The sequence below is a fragment of the Lactuca sativa genome, chromosome 8 (genome assembly GCF_002870075.4).
Source record: "Lactuca sativa cultivar Salinas chromosome 8, Lsat_Salinas_v11, whole genome shotgun sequence".
NCBI lineage: Eukaryota > Viridiplantae > Streptophyta > Magnoliopsida > Asterales > Asteraceae > Lactuca > Lactuca sativa.
This window is the reverse complement of record NC_056630.2, coordinates 146,468,130-146,490,618: the sequence shown is the minus strand read 5'-3', so window position 1 is coordinate 146,490,618 and position 22,489 is coordinate 146,468,130. Positions and strand designations below refer to the sequence as shown.

Genomic DNA, 22,489 nt, shown 5'->3' with positions numbered 1-22,489 from the left:
AATTACCATTTATTTGGATAATAAATTCCTTATGTGATAATATTTGATTATTTAAATTATTTGATGAATTATCTTGAGAATAAAATTGATTAGGTCAAATTTAGATAATCATTAAATTAAATGTTTAATTTTAAATTATTTGCTATTTGATCCTATGTGTTTTGAAAAGTTCAAAACTTGCCCTCAAGTTTTGAATTTAAATTTTTTGATTAAAAGTTTAATTTGAACTATTTAAATTTCAAACCCTAGAATTTTACAAGTTTAAAATTCAACCTTATACTTTATAATATTATAAAGATTAATATATATATATATATATATATATATATATATATATATATATATATATATATATATATATATATATATATATATATATATAACTTAAATGCTAGTCTTACCGTTAGTAGGCCTCATTCACGAAGCTAATCTATAAGGAGGGTATAAGGTTATGGCCTATAAAATGGCCGTTTAATGGGTGTCCACTCTCACCCACCGCTTCCTTGATTGGTGGAGGGTTGTTAGCTGAACGGGTAGGATAGGGCAATTCTTTCCTCATTAAAAGTATAATTAATTTATAAAAAAGTAACTAAATGTTTTTCAAAATTCCCAATCTTAGTTACTTTAGGAAAAAGTGAATTGATACAATTCCATAAAATTACAGTTTGTACCCTTGCTAAGACGTTAGTGGAGCGTGTGTGGTTAACCGACACACTAATTGGGTTCTAAGCAAAGGTGGTAAATGGTGACTCATTGTTTTTCACAGTTCGATGGAGCGTGTGTGGTTAACCGGCACATCGAATAGGTGACTGTAACAATGAGGGCATCATGTACATCTGCATGGTTATTCACACCTGCTATGTGATCCTCGGCATCCCAGTCACAAACTTGAGTGGCATATCGAGATTTAAACATGCCATTGAAAAGTTCAATGAATCTCAAAAGATCTAGGAGTTTTCAATACATTTAAAACTTAATCTTGTAGCATCCCAAGTTCGGAAGCAAGAAGTTGGAGGGTGATAAGTGTAAATTAAGGAAGCTACTCGACGAGTAGGTATGCTACTCGTCGAGTCGGAGCGGGATTGATCGCGGGTTTAAGTGGCCAACTCGCCAAGTCAGCGGTGGACTCGACGAGTTGATGCTGAAGAGAGAAAAACCTAATCTCGAGGGTTGCACCCTATTTAAAGGACTTTATGTCCTTCTCCCAGCCACTTAATCCCCCTGAGAGTTCCAGAAAACCCGAATTTCGTGAGAGGCTTCATTGTTGAGGAGATTGGGACTAGGAAGAGGAAATTGTTGGAAGGAGCTTGAGAAATTGGAAGCTAGCATCAAGGGGTTTGTATAGATCTGGGATCTACATCCGATTTGGGCACACATCTGAGGTAAGGACCCCTTATTTTAAGCTATTTCCTTTGTGGTTCATCCTTGGTGGTTGTTTTGGGAGTTCTTTAACTTGTTTTGAGACCTATCTCGGATTTGGAGTTAGATCCGAGGTTGCTACTCTAGATCTAGACTCATGATGGCCGAGAATGTCATAAAGCTTTAGTCTTTGAGTTGTTGGTGAAGCCCCTTTGTCTAAAACCCAAGCCCTAGTATGTTTTGGGCCTATATCTCCTTGGTTTCACGTAAAGTTTGTAATTTTATGTGAGGGTTAGATTGTAGGAGGGTGGATCTATGGATTGGAGCCCATGCATGACCCGAAAAGCTTCTGAATGGATTGAGAACTGGAGAGACTCGACGAGTCACATGGGTGTACTCGACGAGTTGTATGAACATGTGCATGGACTCGATGAATTGGAAGAACAACTCGACGAGTCTGTTGAAGATTGCCTTGGAATCGGTGAGTTTATTCTTGGATTCGGCGAGTCTGGTCGCAGACCCCAACCTCTTTTGGTTAAATCCTTGGATTAAGTGAGTCGGTCGGCGACACAGTGAGTCGGTCAGGATGGGACTCAGAGATCGTTGGACTCGACGAGTCTTGGGGGGACTCGGCGAGTTGAGTCGTATTATGGGAGTTTATGAGTACAAGAACTCGACAAGTCGTCGGGGTGACTCGGCGAGTAAAATCAACCAGGAAGGTTGACTTTGACTGAGGACTTTGACTTTGAGCAAGAGTTGACCAGTTTGACTTCCAAGGGTATTTTGGTAATTTTGGGTATTTACGGAATTGGTTGTTTGGTGGTGTTCTGTGGTGAAGATTGTGTCGGTGGTCGGAGGAGCTTGGTCTTATCTTTCCAGTCGGCAATTGAAGGTGAGTTTTCCTTACTATATCGATAGGGTCTACGGCACCAAGGCCGGCCCTTTATCGGATGGAAATCCAGGTATTGTTTGTTATGTTATTGCTTTGCTAGATATGCATCTTGTATTTAGGATGGTGTTATGTTAGTGACCTGGTTAAGGTCGGTACCCGGTATATAGGGTAATGTTATGCTAGAGACTGGTTAGGTCGGAATCCTGGTTAGGATGGTTGCTATGTTATTGATATGCTAGATACATCCTGGTTTAGGGTGGTTGTTATGTTAGATACATCCTGGTTAGGATGGTTGCTATGTTACTGATATCCTATGTGCTCTGTTAGACTCTTTGTCTGGTTAAGGGTTGTTATGCGATTAATTGTTTATTGTGCATATGATTGTTTGACGGGGGTTGGGTTGAGGCGGGTCCTGCTTTGTGCTGTAGACCAACATACCCAGGGCGGACCGGATATTCCGAAGGCCCAGCGAGCGGTCTGGATAGGCTGAAGGCCCCAAGAGAGCAGACCAGGCCGACTGAAGGCCCGGGGTGGGTGGACCAGTCATATTGTAGACTCAGAGAGTGGACTAGGTGGATTGAAGGCCCAGTGCGGGCGGACCAATCACACTGTAGACCCGATGTGCATGGCTGTTCTATCTGCGATATGTTATGAGTATGTTTGTGTGTGGTTGGAATTTTGGGGGTAACTCACTAAGCTTTCGGGCTTACAGTTCAGTGTTTTGTTTCAGGTACTTCAGGAGAACGTGGCAAGGCGAAAGCGTGATCGTACCGCTCCTCATGTTTTATGAATTATGTGATATGGTTCTGGGGAAATACTCTGATGTTTAAACTATTTTGAAAACAAATGTATGAACTTAAGGGTTTTTGAATGAATTAAAATGTTTTAATTTGGCTTAAATTTTATGGGTGTGACAAATCTCTTTTTCGTTTTTCATGGTGGAGAATTAGTGAATCGTCATTCACTTACCTTCAAATTATTTACTTGTTAGATTATGGCTTCCCTCTTCTAATTTGTAAATAATATTGTTGGATCCTAGCCCTAATTTCTTGTTTGGGTGTTTAATTGGGGATTCATTTCTAATCAAACTTTGTTTTTTTTCCTTTTCAGATGTCGAACGTCAACAACAACGCTTCCGGCTTAAATTCCTCCGGCTCATTCTCACTCATGAACTTGTGTGGGAGACTGATCTTTGACGGGTCCAATTTCAATGATTGGATCCACAACATTCGAATGTTCAATCGTTACGAGGACAAAGAGTATGTCCTTGATGAGAAGCTGAAGGAAATCAACCTCAACATTGTCTCTGCTGAAGAGATCACGACCTTTAAGGCCCATGAGCGTGATGCTACGAAAGTCCATTGCATCATGTTCGCGACTATGACTGCAGAACTCCAGAAGTCCTGTGAGGACATGTATCCCTATGATATGCATCAAGATTTGCTGGACCTATACCACCAGAGTGCTAGGCAAGAAAGGTACGAGATCATCACTTCGATGATCACTACCAAAATGGGTAATGGAGAGTCCTTTACCGCTTATCTGCAAAAGATGTAGAGATATGTTGATCGCCTGCTAAAGATGAATGTTAACTTTGATGAAGAGCTGAAAATTGACATCATCCTTTACCGCTTATCTGCAAAAGATGTAGAGATATGTTGATCGCCTGCTAAAGATGAATGTTAACTTTGATGAAGAGCTGAAAATTGACATCATTCTTCACTCCTTGCCTCCCTGCTACAACCAGTTCCACATGACCTACCACATCAATAAGGAAGCGGTCACTTTCAGCAAGCTTCACGGCTTGCTAAGGACTGATGAGAGCAATATCAAAGATAAGTATGTTGCTTCAACTCATACTCCTGCTGCTACCCCAGTCTTGGCAATTGGGCAAGGAAAGGGTAAGAAGAGGAAGGCTCCCTCAAAGAGCCACCACAAGGGAAAGTCCCAATATGGTACCTCTTCTAGTGGAACAAAAGTTGGTTCTACTAAACCCAACTCCAACCCCAAGGAGGCATAGTGCCACCACTGCCACAAGATAGGGCATTGGAAACGAAGTTGCCTAGAGTATCTGTAAGCAATCAAGGATGGGAAGATCAAGCCATCCTACGCAAGTGTTTACACTATTAAATCTAATGATTCATCTCATGCCATTTCTTGGGTACTTGATACAGGACGTGGTTTTCACATTTGTTCTGATTTGTAGGGCCTAATAAGATATAAGGATGTGGAGCATGGGAAGATAAATTTGATCATGGGGAACAGAAGATCGTAGCCTGTCACCAAGATCAGAGTTTACTCTTTAATGCTCAGTAGTGGATTAGGATTAGATTTAAATAATTGTTGCTATCCACCAGATATGGCAATAAACATCATTTCATTTCATGGTTTATATAGACAAGGTTTTAGATATTCATTTGATAATGAAAAAGGTTCTATTAATGCTTATCTTAATGGTGTTTTCTATTTTGAAGCATTGCCTTGTAATGGAATATATGAAATTGTGATGGTTGTAGACAATTTAGGAAATGATGTGTTGTGTATTGATTCTTCCAATGGTTTGGATAAAGCATGCTTGTGGCATTGTCGTCTTGGACATGTCAATAAGAAACTCATAGCCCAATTCCAAAAGGATGGAGTATTAGAGTCATTCGACCTTAGGGAAAATGACGTGTGTGAGTCTTGTTTACTTAGAAAGATGACCAAGTCACCCTTCACTGACACTTGTGAAAGGGGTGAAGGTTTATTGGATCTCATACACACCAATGTGTGTGGGCCCTTTAGATCCACCATAAGGGATGTGATCCGCTTCTATGTGACTTTCACCGATGATTATAGAAGACATGGGTATATATACTTAATCAGGCACAAGTCAGAAACCTTTTAAAAGTGAGTTTAAATAAGAAGTGGATAATCAATTGGGTAGGAAAATCGAGATGCTTCGATCCGATCAAGGACGAGAGTACCTAAGTCTTGAATTCCACAACTACCTCAAGGAATGCGGAATCGTTTCACAATTGACGCCACCTAGGACACCACAGTTGAATGGTGTGGCAGAAAGGCGTAATCGAACCCTGTTAGACATGGTCCGTTCTATGATGAGTCGTGCTTCACTATATATCTCATTCTGGGGGTATGCCTTAAGGATCACGGCAGATCTCGGCATATCTATAGAAAATATCACTTTATTCGACATCAGGTAGAAGAAGGACTCATCGTAGTGAAGAGGGTATCGTCGGAGGATAACCCAACATATCCATTTACAAAGGGACTGTGTATGGTTAAGCACTTGCAGCACGCTAGGAGCATTAGGCTGAAGGACGATATTAGTTTAGATTAGATAGTTTAGAAACGTGTAATTGATAAATTGTAATTAACATTCGATGATTAAATAAATGGGTATTATTTATGAGCAAAGTTACTGTCTTATGTTAATTGTTTACTTATTGTTTCAATTTGCATGTTTTGATTTCCTAAATAATAATATTATTCGAACGGTCCATAGTCGTTCGTATGTTGGAAGTAGGTATGAATGAAGACTGTCATGAATTGGTGTGTAGATTGTCTAAAGTGTATTAGACATAGCAAAAGTTTGCTACAACGTTCATGAGTGCTTATGAACTTGATTTGAGCATTGGAATAAACCCACACTTGCTGGAATCACTTCATGGAATTTATCACGAGTGATCGCAAGATGATAATATCATATGGTCTTAAAACCTAGATATATGGTTTATTGTTTGCTAATTGGTTGTGCATTGATAATGCGTAAACGCATCAGTAACTTGATTTTATAAAACGCATTGTTTTGTATGATTTGATTAGTAGATAGTAAATGCATATAAGTCGAAGTTTATTTGTTCCTTTTATCCTAAGAGGGTAAAAGCGATATCAGGGCCCCTCGATGATTTGGTTTGACTTGTGTGTCGGGCCCGGTCGGGACTGAATTGACGTGTTCAATTAAGTTCTATGTCAGACGAATCAGAGATCGAGAAACAATTGTTGGACAATAAGTTTGACTATGTTCCATGTAATTGTCCACACGATATCTTGAACGGAGGACTATACGATCCCTTATCTAAAGGACAGGTTATTGATAAGATCAGAGTTCGACAACGTCTTTGAGAGCTACGATTGCTAATCGGATTGTATTTACATTTGTATTTACTAGACTTATCCAAATGGGAGACTATTGGATTAGTGTCTTAAGCCCGTAACTATATTTGGTAAGTATTTGACCCGATTGTGCATGGTCCTTTTGGGTTGCCTTCACCAAAGAAACATGATAGGATGATTTATGAAAAGAGAGGTTATTATGATTTATTAATATGTCATATGAATAATATATTAAAGAAGAAATCATATAGTTTAATTAATATTAGACAAGAATTAATTAAGAATTAATTCTGTGGGTAAAAGAGATTAATTAATTAAAGGGGACTGGAACTGTCAATTGTGTGATAGTTAATTTGGGCTGAGAATCCTTTTGGATTTAAGGGGTGGACAAAAAGTAGAGTAGGAGCCCATCTAATTTCGTCCAAGGCCTTTGTTCTGGAAGGTTCTTTGGACTGCTTAAGGCCTAAGCTATCCAATTAGGGTTTTGACTGAAACCTTAGCAACACAAGTATAAATAGACCCCTAAGGTTTCAGAAATCGGCTAACCCTACTTCTAAGAGTACTAGAGCCGACTTCAAGAGCTTCCAACCTCTCTCCAAGATCATCCTCTTGCTTGTGGTGTTTGTAAGCCATTAGCGGAGTGACACTTGTGACTCTAAGCTCCAAGGACAAGAAGATTCAAGCTTTCAATAAGAGGTAATTTGTAACGCCCGTAGATTAGGGCTAGTCAATTTAGAGACGATAAGCGTCAAAAACGACTTTTTGATAGAAGATTATTTAGAATGAATAATCTTAACTAAGTTGTAGTATATGTCACAAGGTTTCCGTGAATATAAAGAACGCCGAAATCCGAGTTATAACAAAGAAGTTATGACATGTCGAAGTTTTGCGACAGAACTGGCACGATGTTGAATGACATAAAAAGTGAATTTACGTTAGATTGATATTTAGCCTTAGTGACCTAAACAAAAGTCGTAGAGTTCGTTAAACCATGAGAGTGCATAAAAAGAACATCCGAATCTGACTTCGTATGAGGAAGTTATAATTTTTCTTAGTTTCGACTTAGCGGTATGCAGCCCGAATACCTGATTTGAGATCGGGCGGTTTTAGCCGAAACAATCTAAACAAGAATCGAAGATCTTGTTGATAGTAGTCCAACGGTAAAAAGACAGACGGAAACGGACGTCGGATGAAGAAGTTGTGAATTTATAACGGAGTTTTCCTGTCCCGGCCTACTAAAAATAATATAATAAAAATAAAGTCAAAATTAGCCAACGGAGTCTAAACGAAAGTTGTAGAGCATAATCTAACCTACGCGTGAATATAAATAACGTCAAAACGGAGCTCGTATGCAAAAGTTATGAATTTTTGAAGATCGTGGCACGCATACCAAAGCTTATCCGAAGAGTACGCCCAGCGTACTCCAAAATTACGCCCAGCGTAATCCCAGACCCAACAGCCTATAAATAGAAACCGAGATTAGTCAATTGCTTTGCCAATTTTCTTCCTTTCTCTCTAAGTTTTGCATCGTTTTTCGTGCTAATTATATCCCGAAGCCCTAGTATTATTCCCGAGCCCCGAAGCAAGTTCCGAAGCCCCAAGGATCCCGAGAAGTGAGATTCCCGAGCCGAAGCTCTGCCCACGAGAAGCCCGTTTTTGTGAAGATCTTCCATATCTACCGAAGAATACTACTTTTACAAGCCATTGTGCTGTCCGATCATCAAGTGAGTGTATAGTCACTTTCGTCTTACACATAGATATAACGTATTTTATGAAATACGTGCTATGTGTATATATATAATGTTGTTTATACGTGTGAGTGTGTAGTTACTTTCTTCAAATACATAAATATGAAGTATTTGCTATGAAATACATGCTATGTGTTTATATATTATTTGTCTATTTGAGACGGGCGTGGAATTGATGTTTTATACAGGTGTTAAATGATTTAAACTGTATAAGTATTATATCTACGAAAATGTTGGGTAGAACATGGGTAGATGGGATAGTTGGTGACTATGGAGTTGGCGCCTATTGTATAAACCTTGGTGACTATGGAGTTAGCGCCTATTGTATAAACCTTGGCGACTATGGAGTTAGCGCACGTTGAGTAAACCTTGGCGACTATGGAGTTAGCGCTTGTCAAGTAAACCATGGCGACTATGGAGTTAGCGCTTGTTAAGTGAACCTTGGTGACTATGGAGTTAGCACCTGATAGCTATGGATTTAGTACCCGATAAATAAACTTTGGCAGCAATGGACTTCGTGCCAATTCCTTAGGTAAATCCTTAGGAATAAATGAATGAAGGATAGTTGGTTCTTAGGATAAAACCTTAAGAAGATAATGAGGATGGGTAATTGGGTTGATTGTTTGCTGATTAAACATAATAATTATATTATTGTGGGTTGAAAACCCTATATGCTCACCAGGCTCCCAAGCCTGACCCACTCAGTTTTCTTTTCATTACAGGTAATGACACAAGGGTATAAGTTGGTGGACTTGACGAGAGATTTTGGATTATAGATCTGTAGTTGTAAATAACTATTGTAAGGTCTATTTTATATTGTTTATGCTTTCGGTCTGTATCGGAATATGACATCCCGAGGTTTTATTATTTAATGAAAATACGTTTTCTTTAATAAATACGCTTGATAAATTCTTATCATATTTTGTTTTGGGAACAAATTCCGCAAAAGTTTTCTTTAAACGATTACTCTGATTTTAAAAACAAAGCATAAACAGATCGGTCTTTTCTGGCTGTGAAATTGGGGATGACACATAATCATCTAGATCTGATTTCTTGTATCAATTTCGAAATATATACACTAGATCTAGGGTTTGTAAGTCTTGGATGAATTGCGTGTACAATAGAGAAACCTAGATCCAAGCGTTAAGATACATACCTCTTGAGTAGAGTAGAGTTCTTGACCTTTGGAAACTTAAGCACCTCAAGTGTGATGCCTCTAATGGTTCACAAACACCAATATGCAAAGGAGATTCTAAGAGAATAAGTTACTTAATTCTTTTTAAGGTGCAAACGATTTTGGAGCATGGAGGGGGCTATTTATAGTTGTGGCAAGTGCTAGGGTTATACTTTGCAAACCCTAATGATCCATGACTTTCCATATTCCTATGATCCATGGGTTTAACCTCCATGGACTATCCATGGGTTATATTATTGGTTTAGCCCACTTACATAATCATGGATCACTTAGCCCATACTATAAGTATCATTGATTTACATAATCAATCCCTCTATATTTAATTAGTCTCTTTTGACCAAAAAATTAATTTCAAATTAATTCTTGGACAATACTAATTAAATAACCATATTAATATATTATACTTATAATATATTAATAAATTGTAAATAACCTTATTCTCATAAAACCATCCTATCAAATTGCACTGGTGAAGGCATCCCAAAAGGACAATGCTATTATCAGGTCAAGTACATACCAGTAATAGTTATGGACTTAGACACCAAATCCAACACGTTTCACCAACAATATCTTTTGCAGTTTTAAAAGTCCTAACATATTCATTATAAGCTATGAAAATATCCATAAGAATCTGAACTATTGTTGGATCAAAAGATTGGCTGTCAGTGTTTCGAAAGGCAGAAAGCCTGTTACGTAACTCATGTTCTGTATCAACCATATACAACTACAAAAACTTGGGCCCCTTTTCGTCAACCACACCAAAAGCGCCTATCAAATGACAAACTTGACAGGAAAGTTTAAATACATAAGGACCAACCGTCCTATTAATATCCCCATCTACCTTACCTCTGAAGGATGTCATACTGAACATGTTATTATATCCCCTTATGTTTTTCATGGAATGGGGAAAATCATATAAAGCAAGTAACAGTTCAAGAGGCACTAGTGGATATGACAATACAACAGAGCCAGACCTACAACAACATGTATAGGCGGGGGAATCTGGCAGTGATAGATAAAAAAAACTTTTCACCAAACCAGAAAAAAGAAGCACATGATTTACAAAAAAAACTACAATCACCAATATCATCATAAGAAGGCAAAGGCAAACAGTTGTTAGAAACGGAAGAAGATAATCGTATTTCAGGAGAAATAAGTGAAGTCAAATGAGGAGAGAAACGACGTTTGGAATGGAACATTTCCGACATCAGGTTCTAACTATGGTAAAGTAAGAAGAAGCACACAACATACATAGAAAAGAAACAGAGAATAAGAACGCAACAACGTAAGAGGAAGGAAGAGTAAAGAAGCAAGAAAGAGGAAATAAGGAAAAGCGAAAGAAATAGTATTGGACGAGGAGGGCGGAAAGGCGGCAATGAAAGTAGATAAGAAGGGAAGAGAAGAATGAGAAAAGGAAATCGTCATTATGGCACTAGAATGAGAATAAGAAGTTCCATGACAAAGGATGAAAGAAAAATAAGTCCACTGCAGCTAACGATTTTAAGAATTTATAGTATATACTAACTATATACCACACATATATATGATATATAACTACATATTATTTTGTATATTATATTATAATCTAACACCCTATTTTTCATAATTATACATCTAACGAGTTCTTTAATTGTCTTTATACAAATTCTAATATATATTCTTTATAGGTGTGATAAACTTTCAATTGACTAAATGGTCTATTACTAATTTTTTTCTTCCGACATTTATAGTACAATTCCATATTATTTTCAAGCTAATAAAAGTTTACTAACACATCAAGTTCCTTTTACCTTTTCATCGATTAGTTAGATGTATTTATATCAATATTCAAACTTTTTTTTTTCTTAAATGAAATCCATGGCTAATTTGATTTTCACTCTCACGAACCATTTCATTATGCTTCATTTTCTTTACAGTGGTTCCATGATTTCAACTTCAAGCTAAAATCATATTAATGAAATATCACTTTCTTTCACAATTTACAAAATCATATTAACCCACCTCCTTAATAATTTTGTCTAATCATGTTGACTTTTAGTTCATAAAATTAAACTTGACTAGGCAACCATGTCCAACACTTGTTATTTCTTCTGAATAACATGTTTATATAACTTAGATTACTATTATCTAACTTCAATGTAATCATTTAACTAATCCTAAAAATAAGGTTCATGGATAATTCCATGTACTTCAAAATAAATCCATAAAAAAAAAAAGAGATGAACTTATTACCTTGGTTTCTTAAGTTGGATGTAAAGCCCTTTAATTTACTCTTGGATTCTTGCTTGAAATCAATCACACACACTTGGTCTTTCCAAAGATTTTTAGATGAAAATATGAAAAAACTAGTCAGAAAAAGACTTGACTCGGTAGTGTTTAATGTTAGCAATTCATCTATCAAATTATGAAGGAGAGAGTAAGCTATGTGGTGGGAAAATTTGGTGCCAAATGGGCACCACGCATGCTCTCATACTTTGCTACAGTATACGTGGGCCAGCCACGCGTTATAGAGACATAGTTAGAAATTTTGATAAGGACATAGTTAAAAATTTTGATATAGGGTACAAACATTATCAATATATATTCTATATAGTTATCCTATCACAGACATTAAAAAACATGGTACAATCTCTTTAGTTGGTGGTACAATAACATAAAACATATTTATAAATAATTTTTTTAAATACATAAAACAATTTTTTGGAGATGCTATAGTACCCCCAACGCCCCATGTAACTCTGTCATTGACGCATTGGTTGACTCGACCACTTGACTCGGCTAGGCCAAACCCCAACTCAATCAAGTAACCCACTAACTTTTCTCAATATTTCTCTGGTTTTGATTTTTGATTTTCTTCCTACTTTACACCTTCATATGTTCCTTATATAATCTCCGTTTGACCTAATTATTCTTTCATTGTTTTCTACATGACATCGCTATTCATGGAAATATCATACTATTAGTTTAGATATCAAAAAATCTTACTTTTTAGGATCCAAAGTAGCTTTTTAGAGATTTTTTTAGCTTTTCCAACAATCATGAAGTTATTTATTTTTGCTTCGTGAATCCTTATCATTCGTCCTAAATCACTTACTAATTATTATCCTTAATATTATCTATAAATTAGTACGAATGACTAACTCAATTGATAATGTTTTCTACCCTTTGCGTAGTCCTAAATAGTAAATATTGATGCTTATCATTTTGCACTCCAACACTTGGTAAATTTTATCGATTTTTACAACTTTGCTCTTCAAATTTCAAATGTTTATAACTTTATCGTATGAACTTGGATTTAAATGAATCTTGACAAAACTGCACAAATGGTCCTTGTGGTTAGCTGAAAATTTTCACTTTGGTCCAAAATGGTTTGGACTAGTACCAAAGGTCCAAACTTTTTATTTTGTTGCGAGTTTGGTCCAATTTGCTATGAATTTTTTCTTAATGACGATTTTGCCCTTATTTTTTGTTCTTTTGCAATTATTTTATTATTTAATTGTTTTTTATTAAAGGAAAAAATTAAAAATAAAATTTGTATTTTCTATTTTATTTTTATAATTTTTTTATAACAGAAAAAAGTTAAAAATGCAATCTCTCTCTCTCTCTCTCTCTCTCTCTCTCTCTCTCTCTTGTTAATGCTCATTCCTTCTTCATTACTTTTCCTTTACAAAAAGCTCTTTAATGGTTTCTTCCCCAAAAATTCATCAAGAACATCAAATTTATAAAAGAATTTTCCATCAGAACCAACACAACACCAGATCTCATTTCAAGCTTTTTCCGACAAAACCCAGATCTCATGTCAAGCTTCTTTTGGTGAACCTCCAAAGATACGACTCCCGCTCATCCATTCCTCAAAACCATCGAGACCTGCAAAACTACTCACCACTTCCATCGCCCACACCACACCACCAAGAGCTTCACCTGAAACCACAAACCATGGAATTAGATTTCTTCCTTTGTCGGGTCCATCTGGGTCTCCCCAAAATCTATCAATTCCTTGATGGGTTTTGGGGGTGAATCTAAATGGGTTGCATCATCTCATAACTGGTTCATCATTCAGGGGAGATTTGGTGTTGTTGGTGGTTGTGTTTGGACTTTTTCATCATTAAAGCAGGAGAATCATTGAGCTTGTTGCTTGAATTTGCTGGTATTAGATCTTTGTTGGTTATGCAAGACGAGAGAGATACGAGAGGAATAGATAGATCACAATCTTCCTCCGCTGCTTCTTTGTCATGTTTTGAAGATTCAAGATGGTTAAATCTGATGGATGTATCTATAAATTACCACCGAGCTACAATAGTACACACAAATCCAGATACACATACAAAGATAGGGTTCATAAATCAAACAATGGTGCAGAGTTAGGGTTCAAATAAATCAAACAATAGTTCAACATATTCACGGTGAGGGGCATAATGGTAACCCGATGAAGCTTCTTGAAGATTTGAGTATCAATATCTCCAATTTGAACTTCAAACTGATCTTCGTGACTCACTTTGAACAGAGAAAGAAGCTTTCTACTCTGCAATCGAAGGTTTGTGGGTAGAGGTGGAAGTCAATCCGAGTTGATCTGCCGGTAAGAGGAAAAGGGGTGGAGCCGATCGATGGGCAGATGGTAGATCGGACGGAGATACGACAACAGAATGCAAGTTTAGTTTGTGTTGGGCTGGAGAAGATGTAGCCCACAAATTGATTTCTTCCAAAATAGAAAGATTGTTGGTGGGTTTGAGTTGCAGGCAGGAAGACCAAGGGAAAAAAGGAATGTGCTTTTTATTGTATCTGTTTTTCTTGAACAATTGTAGAGAGAGAGAGAGAGAGGTTAGGCTTTTCTAATTTTTAAAAAATTTTCTTTTTATCTGAAAAACATTTAAATAAATAAAAAACTAAAAAAAGAAAAAACCAAGGGCAAAATCGTCTTTATAAAAAAATTCAAAGCAAATCGAACAAAACTCGCAACAAAATGAAAAGTTTGGACCTCTGGTGCTAGTCCAAATTTTTTTGGACCAAAGTGACAATTTTCAGGTAACCACAGAGACCATTTGTGCAGTTTTGTCATGAATCTTTTATTTGCCAGAATCTTGTCATGAATAATACAATTTTCATGAACATATATTTTGTTGAATGCTTCTAAGTTTCGAGTTATATAGTCGTAAACATAAAGGTTCACTCAATCTTCATTATTTTCTATGTTTGAACATGTTGATTTTAATTACATATCTTTTTCATTATTTATCTGACTTGAAACTTTTCCATATGTACTCTTCTTTGTATAAACTTTGACTTTCATTTTGGAACTTACCTTTCATTAATTTAATTTTCATGTTATAAGGCTGCAAACATGACCTCTTCGAAATTATGCAATTTCTCATCAATTTGTACAAATTTTCTTCCAACTTTACAAGGTCATAACTTGATCATCCTTGCATGGGATTGGTTTATTCTTTTATATTTCATTTCCATATTATGTTCACTACAAATTACCTCTTCATCCTTCCCTTTTCCTTGACAAGATTTTGTAGCCTCAAAGTTGGCTACTTCACCATTTTATGTAAAATTTACACCTTTCATTTTCTTTATACTTTTACCTTTTTCCGTTATCCACTTGTACCATATGTAAGATTAATAGGTATAAACCAAGATCAATTTATGCATAAACATGAATAAATATGAAGAACCCTAGATTAATAAAATATTACTTACTTGGAGAAGATGATATCCGTATGTTGAAGCTATACAACTTCATATTATGATTCTTCCACTTCACATAATGGTGTCTAATTGATTGATTCCGATGGATGGAATTACATACACTCTTATGGTGTTTTATAGAGAGATTGGAGGAGATATAAGAGAAGAAAAAACGTAATCCCTTCAAACGTTTCCTCTATTAAATGTGTGTTCAATTAATCAATTACACCTTATGAGAAAGTATTAGAACCACACAATTTTGGTCCCTCAAGTTATGGATAAATGTCATATCCATCATACTACATATAATTAATCCTAGGGACCTGATATGTCATTATGGCAAACATTATAATACTTGATATAAATGTACGTAACATGTAATGGATATTACAAAATAGTCCTAAGGCCATACTAATGTGTTGTTTTCAATATTCTCCCACTTGGCCGAGTGACTATTTGTATACATGTTTCATTATTTGGCCAACATAATTTCATCATGTTTCATATTAATATCAAAAGCAGAAAAGTACGGCCTTTCGCATCCATTTTAGATACGGGACCCCCACCGATCATACTATGATACTTCATATGAAACTTAAGATTAATTTAAGCCAAATGACTTTAGATTTAAGTGGTCATGCATTATATTTGTCTTTATAAAACATAATTGTGCATAAGTTATTAATATAGACAAATTGCATATTATGGAGGAATAATAATCAAGTACTTGAATAAATAAAATTAAAAGTTCCATTAATTCACTATGCTAGAATAACATAGTAATACGTGTATCCTTAAACCCATATTGACAACATGTTCAAATAATTGGGTGGTACACCTTTCTTTATCAGATCCGCTAGCATATTATTAGTGTTAATGTATTTGATACAAATAATATTTCCCCCAGTTTTTATTAACGAACAAATATTTTGTATCGAGGTAAAGCCTCATTCCATTATAATTATTTCTAATGGAAAACTTATAGAGGCGACATTATAGAAATACGTTTTCTTTTAATGGCCTGTAACTGGAGTTTATGATCATGAGTCATGTGATTTAATTTCTCAACAACATTTCATGGAATGTTTCATTATCTATGAAATCAAATTTCTCCATCATAGTTGATATAGTCGTCAACTTTTATTTATGACTCTCCCATGATATTGGCCGACTAATAGTATACCAATGTATCCTAGTATGACTACTTATCTTTGCATTTTGTAAAGTCATATCCAAGAAACATATCACTTATATGTTATTACTTATTTCACTAAACAAGTTCGTCATTATTAGTCCCATGAAAATATTAGAAAACTTCATTGAGAGCTTCCTAGTGATTTAGACCATGATTTAATGATAACGGCTAAGCATGCCACCAAAATTGTGTACCTTAACTATGGAAGGAATTGAAGGGAAGTATTGTTGCATTCTATATCGACTTACTACACACTCAATATATGTATTTAGGGACATGTATAAAGCTCTTTGGATTCCTCAATGCATTTATATGCCTATTGCATATTAGGCTTCATCGAGATCCTTCATATCGAGGTGATGTGACAATAACTGTTTCGATTTGTGCAACATATCATTGTTATTACCCGACAAGATAATGTCATCTCCATATAGTATGAGTATGATAAAGTCCCTCCCACTGATGTTGAGGTATATACACTGATCCATATGGTTCTTAATGAAGTCATTTATTGTTCATCACTTTGTCGAACATTAGATAGCATCGACATGAAGCTTGATTCTGTATGTATATTGGTTCCTTGAGTTTACACATAAGATGTTCTTAAACCTTATAAATGTAATTATTTGTATGGGTTATGTAAACATCATTGTGTAACTCTTAGTTAAGAAAATTGTTTGACATCTATTTGATGTATCTCTAAATCCAAATGAAATAATAGAGCCATTATGATCCTAAGGAAGTCAATTCGAGAAAAAATTGAGAATGTTTCTTGGTAATAAATACCCTATTTTGTGAATACCTTTTAGTGACCAAACGAACTTTATGGCATTCAATGTTCATCATTGGGGTCCAATTTGGTCTTAAAGACCTACTTGCATCTTATGGGTTTGAAAATCCTTTGGTAATTTGGCATGTTCCCAAACATCATTCGTTTACATTAAATTAAGGTCTTCAATCAAAGATTTATTATGCTTAGTTGATTGATCACAAGTTATGGCATCACTCTCCATGACAGGGTTATTTCCTTCCCTTTGTCAAGATCGATCTCATGTAATCGTCAAAGTTTATGAGTCGGTTACATCATAAAAGAAGTTGTATATGCTATTTCATGGGTTTTTAATGCCAACATATTGAGTGAGATCTTTTATGGTGTTTCATTTACCCATGCATTTGAAAAGGCTTTCTATGAGGCAAAACTAGATTCTTCTAATGAAGTGTTAATAGTAATGGGCACTTGAATTATAATTGAAGGTTCTTGAAGGTCACAATCCCTCAATAAACCACTCCCACTGATTTTGGCATTCATAAAAAATCCTACATGCTTCATTTCTTTATGGTACTATGTGATGGAACAAAAGTCGGTAACCTTTAACGATTTTAGGATAGCTGATGAAGAAACAACTTACAATTTTCATGTTTATGTGATTCAGGATTGTAGATTTTTGTTTCGACCGTACATCCACACCCTTAAATACCTAAATCTTGTATTCTTCCTGTCAAAAACTCAAAAGGAATTTTAAGAACAGACTGTAAATGAACTTTGTTTAAGATGTGGATTGCCGTTTTGCCTAGGTCCAAAATTAGGGCAACTTGGTGTTTACAAGCATACTTTTCACCCTGTCCATTAGGTTTCTAATCCTCTTCTCAACATCATTCTTTAATGAGGAGTACGCGACATGGGGTATTGGTTAATTAGCCCATGATCTTTACAAAATTCAAAGAAAGATTGGGGTCCGTTTCCAAGTTTTGTATGCTTACCATATAATATATGACACTTATATCTAATCTGAATGCTTATAATTTATGGACAAGTTGATTTTCAACTTTGGCGTCAAGCATTTTAAACATTTGAAGAGATTTAGATTTTCCATTCATCAAGTACGGATACATGCATCAAGAATAATAATCAATAAAAGTTATATGTGATTTTTGACCACATACCTTTGTCAAGATCTACAGAGGTTAATATTAATAAGCTTTTGTAAATTGAGCATCTTGTAGATCCTTATTTATTCCTTTGGATACAAGTGATGCATTTATTGAATCATGAGAAGTCAAGTTACAATAGAACATTTTACGACACGTATCATCCTATATTGTGATTTGTGACCTAAGCCTTAATGTCACAATGTGGATAAAGTCTCAAACTTCTCAATTTAAGTTCTCGTCAATATTAAACGATATTAAAGGTTCCATAAAATGGTTGTTTAATTGTAACTAATAGAGGTATTCCTCCAAACAACCATAACCAACAATATGGGAATTGAAACTAACAGTTACATTATTGTATCCAATCATAAAAGTATAGTCATCATACGCTAACTTAGATACAAATAATTAGTTTCAAGTTAAACTTGATACATTAAATGGTGTCTTTAAGACATAAAGAATAACCACTTTAAAAAAAACATGAAAAATAATTTGTGAGGTGAAGTGTTTCTATGTTCAAGTCTTCATCATTCCCAACATTAATTGTTCCTTAAGTTCAATCCAACTTTCGGATTGTATGGAATCATGTAATAAAAAAACAAACATCCGTACAATTGAACTTATAAATCATAAATGCATATAATCCACATTTGCTTGCAAGCTAAAAAAATTCATTAGGTACGGCCTTGTAATGACAATATTTGCAACAAAATTTACAGTACCCATATTTTGGACCTTATTAGAAATATCCTTATCACCTTTTTTTTTTTTTAAATAAAGTCATTTCATGGGATAGCATGATAAAACATACCAATATGTTTATTATTAACACCAAAATAATGGGTTTTATAGATACCCTACCAATTATCAGTTTTGCTTTGGCTAGACCAACAACCGGAAATAATGGCGTACAAAAATCATACTATGCTACACAAATATTGTAATCACCTTTGGGCAAAAATACAACATTCATGCATCTTATGCTTGAAATTTCACTGCATAACTTATTATTCAATTAGCCTTTAGATTCTTTGAATAACAACTCACACAGTTGCATAATGTGGTGTTTAATAAACTCTAATGTCAACTTATGTAACCTTTCTTTGGTCCGGTGACTTAAGCTTGACATTAAAGATACCACTCGTCGACATACAAATGAAGTCGCAAACAAAATCATGTGGTTACCTATTAAGCATAATATGATAATAAATTTAAATTGCATCATATAGTGGTCTTCAGTTCATGCTTAAGGACAATACTGTATGATTATTAGTAACATAAAGTTTCGCTTGATAAATAACGAATTATTTTGAATTTGGAATAGATAAAGTACAACTTCATGACGGCAAGAAATATTCAATTAGATGCCAACTAAAATATCTAAATTTTATGATAATGACAAATAACTATATGATCCCATTACTTATCCACAACATATACCATTTAAAATGATTTTTCACAAGAGATTTTGTTCATGAGGGATATCCTTCACAAAACGTACTAGACTTTGCTCCAAAATCATAGCTATTTGGCATTTGGTTTAATTTTAATAAAGCATGCATCAATGAAACATTACAAATTAAGTAATGGACATATGAATTTCAGTTTGAAATTTCAAAGGTTGTAGGCATTAAACATGATAGTTTATATGAGTTGATGCAGTAAATCATTCATCAAATGAATCTAAAAACTAAAATTCATGTGTGACTATTAAATCACTTTCTCTAAAAAAACAAACGCCAAAATGGATTTGCAAATTTTCCTTTTAATAAGTAATTATAATAAAATCGTTAGAGTTCAAACACTAAAATGGATACAGGTTTCAAAATTACGATTTCAAGAGAACATGGGATCGTTACTTCAATTAGGGCATGCGACTATTATCAAACAACACTTCAAATCTGAAATAACGACTTGATAATCTAAAATTAAACCACGCTTTGATAACACATGTAAGATCAATTTATGCATAAACATGAATAAATATGAAGAACCCTAGATTAATAAAATAATACTTACTTGGAGAAGATGATATCCTTATGTTGAAGGTATACGACTTCATATTATGATTCTTCCACTTCACATAATGGTGTTTAATTGATTGATTCCGATGGATGGAATTACATACACTGTTATGGTGTTTTATAGAGAGGTTGGAGGAGATATAAGAGAAGAAAAAGCGTATCCCCTTCAAACGTTTCCTCCTCTATTAAATGTGTGTTCAATTAATCAATTACACCTTATGAGAAAGTATTAGAACCACACAATTTGGTCCCTCAAATTATTGATAAATGTCATATCCATTATACTACATATAATTAATCCTAGGGACCTGATATGTCATTATGGCAAACATTATAGTACACGATATAAATGTACATAACATGTAATGGATATTACAAAATAGTCCTAAGGTCATATTGATGTGTTATTTTCCAATACCATAAACACCTAAAATTCATTATATGGATGAAAGTTTTATTATTATTATGTGAAATGACTATCTAAGCCTTGCAATTGCTCATGATTTTTTCTTTCATTTTTTTTTTGTACTTTTTTAAACATCCAGATTTTTGGATGTTACAAATAATATATTATATTATATGATATACACATGTTAAAGTGGGTCTACGATGATTTCTAAGAAATCCTTATTTGAATATAAATACCATGACAAATTTTTATCTTAAATTAAAAATGTTCATCGCTATGAAAGGATATCAAAGAAGCCATGTTCAAAATACTCTACAATCTTCTTCTCTTGTTCTTGATTATTCGTCACATACATCCTGACTTTATCATCATAGTATATTTTTTGGTTTAGGCTCGAGAATAAGGCTAACCAATTTGTTTCGGGTATTAACGTAGAGTTCAGATCTATTTTCCAAACACATACCCTAGACTCTATTCATGGTATTCATGAGATTAGTTAACAAATTACAAGCTTCCCTTTCAAGTTTCAAATAACCAAAACAAACCTCTGAGACCTTATAAAAAATCGCTATTATTCATAGAATTTTAAACATGCAAAAATAAAATAATTAATACAGATATGTACGTGCAATTATACATGACAACATATTCCAATTTATTTATTGGTATGCTTCTTGGTTTAATAATATGTAACACCTACAAACATTATGTTAGATGTTTTGACCTTTAGGTTTTTGGGTTATGTAACGTTGTGTGCATTAGGTCATCCGTTATACCAACCACATACCACATATGTGGTGGGTGCCACATCATCACCACATTCCACTACCACATACATGGGGTACTTACCACTAAACACACCCCTCCACCTTATTTTTTTATTTAAATTTAATTCAAAAATACATTAAAACACCACTCCACTTCATTTTTTTATTTAAATTTAATTCAAAAATACATTAAAAACATTTTTTAATACTATTTTCCATTAAATTAAAATACCAAATTACATTAAATAAAAACTAAATTAATTGAAATTAAAAAATAAAATAAAAATAACAATCAAAATAAAAATTACATTAGTTAATTTAAAAAAAAAACATTAAAAAACTAAAAATTCCAACCATACATAAAATAAACTACCCCCTATGCCTACGTCGGGCTCGAACCGACTCTTTCATTGCTAGAAAAAGTTCCAAGTCTTCGCCCTCAAGGTCGTCCGCTTTCATTTTCAAGATTTCCATATCGGTTTTTGTTTGGAGTGTCTCTTGTGCCTCTTGAAATGATGTTTGTGCTTCGATCATTTTTTGTTCCATCCGAGTCATCACCTCGGCCTTCGTTTCCTGAAGCTGCACATATCGATCAAATTTATCGTCGAACATATCCATAACACTAGAATTCGAAGATGTTGACGCCGCTTTTTTTGCTTTATTTCTTCCAACGGGCCGAGGAAGAGGTTGGTCGGTTTCAAGATCTATCGGATCGTCGTTGATGTCGATGTGTGTTCGGCCGCCCGATTGTTGAGAAGCTCCATCGGGGTTTCTCGAACGCTTTGAACCGGAAGATTGGGAACTTCCTTCCGTTTGCTCTTTCCATTTTGGGGAGTCTTTCAATTTTAGCCACGGCTTCATATACGGAAAAGCTTTGCGTGTAGGCGTTGTTTTTTCATATTGGTCCATGGCCGCCTTGAAAACATCAAAATCGTTCGAGTCGCTTTTGCGTATGTTTAGGAGATTGTTGTAGATTCCTCCAAAATCGGTGCATTTTAATCGAATATCTCGCCATTTCGACGTAATTTGATCGGCATTTCGAGCTTCACTTTCCATTAACTCGTAAAAAATGGCTCGGACTTTTTCCCAAAAACTTCCGTACGTCTGGCTATCTCCTACAATTGGATCTTCGGAAGCCGCCACCCATGCCTCCGCTAACTTTTC

At 34.9% G+C, this 22,489-nt stretch overlaps 1 long non-coding RNA gene across 1 annotated transcript in view; it reads right to left on the bottom strand.

The window, feature by feature from the left end:
* Window positions 1-20,346, bottom strand: part of LOC111918523 (uncharacterized) — a 35,714-nt gene extending 15,368 nt beyond the window's left edge. Inside the window, exon 1 of the long non-coding RNA XR_002859264.3 lies at window positions 20,145-20,346. This is a non-coding gene — a long non-coding RNA (uncharacterized LOC111918523). The remainder of the gene's footprint in view (window positions 1-20,144) is intronic.
* Between the last annotated feature and the right edge of the window lie 2,143 nt (window positions 20,347-22,489).